This window comes from Myxine glutinosa, unplaced genomic scaffold (assembly GCF_964187855.1).
Source record: "Myxine glutinosa unplaced genomic scaffold, kmMyxGlut1.1 SCAFFOLD_329, whole genome shotgun sequence".
NCBI lineage: Eukaryota > Metazoa > Chordata > Myxini > Myxiniformes > Myxinidae > Myxine > Myxine glutinosa.
In genome coordinates, this window is record NW_027616446.1 from 34,454 (window position 1) to 41,408 (window position 6,955).

Genomic DNA, 6,955 nt, shown 5'->3' on the forward strand with positions numbered 1-6,955 from the left:
ACCACTTTTCGCACTTCTGTTGGTGCAGGAAACCACTTTTGCACTTGTATTAGTGTGGAAAAAACACTTTTCGCACTTGTGTTAGTGTTGAAAAACCACTTTTCGCACTTGTGTTAGTGTTGAAAAACCACTTTTTGCACTTGTGTTAGTGTTGAAAAACCACTTTTCGCACTTGTGTTGGTGCAGGAAACCACTTTTGCACTTGTATTGGTGTGGAAAAAACACTTTTCGCACTTGTGTTAGTGTGGAAAAACCACTTTTCGCACTTGTGTTAGTGTTGAAAAACCACTTTTCGCACTTGTGTTGGTGCAGGAAACCACTTTTGCACTTGTATTAGTGTGGAAAAAACACTTTTCGCACTTGTGTTAGTGTTGAAAAACCACTTTTCCCACTTGTGTTAGTGTTGAAAAACCACTTTTCGCACTTGTGTTAGTGTTGGAAAACCACTTTTCGCACTTGTGTTGGTGCAGGAAAGCACTTTTGCACTTGTATTAGTGTGGAAAAAACACTTTTCACACTTGTATTAGTGTTGAAAAACCACTTTTCGCACTTGTGTTAGTGTTGAAAAAACACTTTTCGCACTTGTGTTAGTGTTGAAAAACCACTTTTCGCACTTGTGTTGGTGCAGGTAACCACTTTTGCACTTGTATTAGTGGAGAAAAAACACTTTTTGCACATGTGATAGTGTTGAAAAACCACTTTTCACACTTGTGTTAGTGTTGAAAAACCACTTTTCGCACTTGTGTTAGTGTTGAAAAACCACTTTTCGCACTTGTGTTAGTGTTGAAAAACCACTTTTCGCACTTCTGTTGGTGCAGGAAACCACTTTTGCACTTGTATTGGTGTGGAAAAAACACTTTTCGCACTTGTGTTAGTGTTGAAAAACCACTTTTCGCATTTGAACAAAACTCGACTAATCACGCGTTTGCCCTACAGCGCCATTAACTGCTTCCCGCGCTTGCGTCATCAGAGTACGTCTACCTGAGTTCGTCTACCTGGGTACCTCTACAGATAGCAGAAATACTCAACCTGACCGCCCCTGCCCAAAAGTGCGTGTCATAACGTGGCGGCCTTCGAGGGCGACTAGCCAACATCGAGGACTTATGCCGTTAATCGATAAGGCATGGGGAATTTGGGAGTACACGGTGACCCCATGAGATGGTAACATTGAGCGTTGCGCCCGACTCCCTTGTCTCCTGAGCAAGCCACGCGGGCACCGTCCTGCCTGTTCACCCTTGACTCTGGGCTTGTTGCTTCTAGGACAGGGCTCTTGGCTCGCCTCCATGACACATTTCGAGACTGCGAGACGCCTCGCCTGGCCGCTGCCTGTTTGCGTTTCCCTCAGACACAGACTGTGAAGGTCGCTCGACTTCGGTACGCGGCGTGCGGCTGCTATCTCAAAACTAGAAAAGCGGGGGGGGGGGTGGATGAGTGGGGGGTGAGATGATGGACATTCCATCCGGGACGTTCTCTCGCTTTGAGTCCATGGATGGACAATCCATCCGGGACATTCTCTCGGTTTGTCAATAGGACGGGCCATGGATGATGGACAATCCATCCGGGACGTTCTCTCGCTTTGAGTCCATGGATGGACAATCCATCCTGGACATTCTCTCGGTTTGTCAATTGGACGGGCCATGGATGGACAATCCATCCGGGACGTTCTCTCGGTAGCCGGTATAGCCGATCTTCTCCGATCCTCCGAGCGCTGTACTGCAGGACGGGATTGCCGTATGCATTGCGGAGGTTCTGCGCGCTTCGCTGGGGAGGCGCATTTTGGTCGTTTTGTGCGTCGTCAGTTTCGGTCGTTTTGTGCGTCGTTGTAATCTGCCATGCCGGTCGTTCGGGCAGCCTTCGGTGGGTGCTCGTGGCAAACGTATATTTGCCGGAGCTTGTAATTCATACACGCTGCCGTCAGAGGGCGCTCGGGTCTCGTGAGAAGGATCGCTGCCAACGGTAGTTTCACGTGCCGAAGCAAGAGTTTGTAATTCGTATGAGCTGCCGTCAGAGGGCGCTCGAGTCTCGTGATTTCAAAAAAGGCCGCTGCCGGAATCGACTATCTCTCGTTATGGCTCTCATCGATTCTCTCCCTCGGCAATTCCATGACATGGATCTAACATGGATCGACCATGTACCCTTGGGAGCCTAGGCAGGTACAGACTTACTGTAATGGACTTACTGTAATGGCCTCCTGTCATGTAATCTTACTTACTGTTACAGCTTACTGTAAAGAGGCTTACTGATTTACACATCTTCCACATCGACACATCTTCCTGTAATGTGTTGCATTGCGACGAATGGACATTCGCTCTTCGACAAGGTACAACTTATCCTATCTAGCTACTGTGCCGACGACCCCACTGTAAGACTAGACTACTGTGACCCAGGCTATGAGTGCGCCTAGGGAACATCTGCCGTCCCTCCCGTTGCCTGATACACCCCTGCCTGAAGCAGTGAAGGCACTGAGGTGCCCCATCCGACAGCTGCCTCCAGCGGCTACTCCGAAGCAGGGGACTCCGGGCTTGGGGATGTCGTACCCGGTAGTTTCTGAACCTGTGCTGGCAGGGTAATTCGCCACCTTGACCGCTACGGATGGACCGACTGACCTGTAATAATAATAATGGATTTATTTTATACTAGGGCATGCCTGTACGTGGGTGCCCGTTCCTTGCCAAAAAAAAAAAAAAACGCTACCCGTACGCTCTGCCCCGCCCGTACGCCCGTAAACAAAAAAAACAACGCTCTTCGCTTCCGCCCTTCGCTCTGACTGAATTGGGAGAAATAATGCGCATAAGAAATCGAGAAATTATTATTTTCTCCGGAAGAAATCGAATTACGAACCGTAATGGCGCACGCGCTCGGCTCGGCTCGCTCTCACATCGGCCACGCCTACGCAACAACGCGTTCTGTGATTGGCTGCCGGAAGTGCAGTCTTCACTGTCCGGAAGGTCGCATATCGCAGTTACGATGAATCGCAAATTAGTTTTAATTAGTTTTAAAACATAGTTGAACGCAAACATAGTTTGCCGAAGGGAAATAAATGAATACGCTCTCAAATGTGCCGTCCGAGGCAGAGTCTGTTCGCCACGTTTCGGCACATGTGATAGCTCGCTGCTCTCTGATTGGTTGAATCGTTTTTTGGACATAGCTCGGTAACTACTTCTCCGATTAATTTAAAACCTTGAAAAGGCACATCCTCGGGTCCCCAGCAATATACCTGGCAAGTTTCAAGTATATCGGACACGTGGTCGTCGAGAAACAGCGGTCACAGACAAACACACAGACATACACACATACACACACACACACACACACACACACACACACACACACACACACACACACACACACACAGAGAGATTACTGGAATTATAGATAGATAGCGCTTTCCAGGAAGCCCTAAAGACGCTTTGACAGAGTGCGAAACATGAAACAATTGCACAAAGACAAGAATCAATAGGGAAATATTTCTTTGACACCCCAATAATGATATAATGACTTCCTCAATCCATTAATGCTGACGCGCGCTCGCTTCCTGCCTAGCGGCAGTATAGTTCTAACGGCGGGGAGAATGTGGTGAAAATGTACCAAAGTTGAACCCAGGTGAGATGCTCACTTAAACCACTGAGCGGCGTCTATAAGACCTCGGACGTCCGCGACTCGAGGCCACTCCTGCGACATTATACAATGACATGTAGAATTGAATGGTACATACCCACATATATTCTAGGCTTGCTTGCATTGACTGATATATTCAATCTTTCTCATATGATGCCTAGATCCTGACATATATATTGCATGATGTATTTTACAGGATGATGCAAAGACCTGATTGAGATTAAACATACATATGGGACAAGTTGTGGACTTGGTTGATTTTCACAACACCCGGCATTGCCGGGCGGGGGAGGGGAGGGGGAGCGGGAAGGGGAGGGGAGGGGAACGGGGGGGGGGAGCGAGCCCCTTGGCAAAGCGAGCTATTTTTTTTTTCATAGCGTCAAAGCGTCATAGCGTTCATAGCGTCATAGCATTCATAGCGTCATAGCGATTTTTTTTTTCATAGCGTCATAGCGTCATAGCGTTCATAGCGTCATAGCGTTCATAGCGTCATATCGTTCATAGCGTTTCATAGCGTCATAGCGATTTTTTTTTTCATAGCGTCATATCGTTCATAGCGTTCATAGCGTCATAGTGTTCATAGCGTTTCATAGCGTCATAGCGATTTTTTTTTTCATAGCGTCATAGCGTCATAGCGTTCATAGCGTCATAGCGTTCATAGCGTCATATCGTTCATAGCGTTCATAGCGTCATCACGTGATCGCTCTGAGCGAATCAGCGCCCACCTGCTCTGATTCCGTTGATTCCGTGCGCTGAAATGCGCTGAGGTAAATATGAATAAAAAATATGGATCGTCAAATATTTGGAGTTCGGCCATGTTCGTCCCAGGCTCAATGGCGATGTCTATGCCAAATATCAAGCACGTAAGCCTCTCCGTTTAGGAGTCTATTGGTAACATTACACACACACACACACACACACACACACACACACACACACACACACACACACACACACACAAACTGTGTTTTATATATATAGATGAACGATTCCGAAAAGGGAAATAAAGGACATTCTTACTGAAAGTTCATATGGTGAGTGCTGTATAACAGATATGTCAAAATGAAAACTGAAATAAGTAGGGAGTTCGTAGAACACCTCACTGTGCACAGTTTTGAGGGAAAAGGACATGGGTGGGTCTGCTATCGGCAAATTTGATTGGTCGAGATTACGTGAAATGTTGTCATATTTTGTCCAAGTATTGCTAAACGGAAGAATGAATGAATAAATGATCGTTTTAAGGCCATTTCCCCCGCTTGAGCCGGGGTTAGCCTTGCGGGCCCCATGACAATCATGGTTCCCTGTTTTGAGGCAATGTTTTTATGGCCGGATGCTCCTTCCTGATGCCAACCCTCGGTCGCCTCTTAGGATGCGCAGGGATACGGTGTACCTATTCTAAACTGGGGTACACACCGTGATCATTCATCCCAGCAAGCTGGTACTCAATTTGCCGAACTCGGAAGGATGACAGGCTGAGTCAACCCCCCTGGTGTTAATTCAGCGATCGACTGGGATTACGAACCCAGGATCGTAGGACCCCAAGCCAGCACACTAACCGCTAAGCCAACACCAGGCTAAACGGAAAGTTATTGAAAATGCCAAAAATGCGATTTGTGTTCTACAATGTTCAATTATATGATTTAATTGAAATAAAATCGATATTTTAAAAGCCACCGACAAAACAATTGAGAAGTTTACCGCCGTTGAATACACCACCTTATTTAACACGTTACATTCGTTATTCTTGCCTGTTGTCCTTTAGGACGTCGCTAAAAACAGTAAGTTTCATCTTTGGAATGATTTTCAAGCTTGTGTGACAGGCAGAGTAAAAAATATTATCGCACTCATCTCTGCGCATGTGCGATCGGGACAGTTTCAGAGCCAAAGTATGGTAAAACTGCAGGTTTGCATTCCCATCCATGTTCCGATTCGTGCGCAAAATACAACATTCAAATGAAATAAAGTTGTTCCTCGTTTGTAGACAGGACAGATCGATAGACAATGTGAACCAATTGCTTAACCCTGATTTTAACTTCGCGCAAGTGGGGTAATAAAAATGAAATTGCATTCCTAGTAAGAGTGAGTGTTAAGACTGATCTTTTGAATTACAGAGCAGTCAATGTTCTCATCATCTTGTGTTGGTAATGGTATAATTAATCTATACTCGCAACGGTACCCGCCCTATGGGCGGGGCTTCAATTGGGGGCGGGGCTTCAATTGAGAGGCCCAAATGAAAAGGCAAAATATCAGAAATGTAAGGCTTTTTTTATTTTAAACGATTTATATAAACATCCGTCAAATCATACCACACGCAAATCATCAAAATCTAAACAGTATTTGTAGAATTTCAATAAAAGTCACATCACTGTTCATATCGGTAAATATTATTCCATGGTGTTTGGAAAAACTGGAAAAACGGAAAAATTGGAAATTGGAAAAAATTGGAAAATCAATAAAGCCTGTTTTACTCCAGGTGGTCCCAGGGTTACCCACCCAAAATTTCGTTGCGATCCGTTCAGCCGTTTTTGCGGTACCTGGGAATGGACAGACAGACAGACATTTTGTGAATGATAGTAAGATGCTGATTTAAGGTAAATTTGACGTTAGGGTTCAAATTAATTTTGGCCCACAAAACGTCTTTCCTTTCAGTATCTATGAAAAGAAAACTTTTCAATGTACATTTCACGAAAAAAATTAATAAACGCCAAGCTTGAGAATTGTACTGCGCACCACCATGGCTAGGTATCCAGCTCACCTACATATAAGAACGGAAATGTCACCTCACCTGAACAATTTTTGCTCCAGGTGACCTAAAAATAGACGGCTCCATCAGTAAATGTTTTGATTTAAAAAATTATTTTCCCATGTTATGGAATTTTGGCCCACTGTGGAAAATGTGACGCGATCACTGCTTTGCGTGAGTTTGACATTCAAAGCGAACGGCCATGGGAATCAAACGCACGTCAACAAAATCAAAACGTACAAAAAAACATTCTATATACTTAACTCTGTCACAGTTTAAAATGTAATAAAAATAATTGCGTTGGTAATTAAAAATGTGACGTTTATGAGAATGAACCTATCGTTGAGGAGAACGTGAGGAAATGTTATCCAATCAGAATCCGCCGTATGTTTGACGTCAGAATCCGAAGAACGTCCAATCAGCAGTCGTTTTATTGAAATTGGGGTTGTTGGTGTTTTTTGCGCTTGCCTTTGTGTATGTAGGATTCGGGCCTTTTCATTTATTTATTTCATTTAAATCTCGTCTCTTTTGCTTTTATCGTGAGTATGTTGGAAAGTTATGATTTGGTAACGTGTGTTTACTTGGATTTATTGT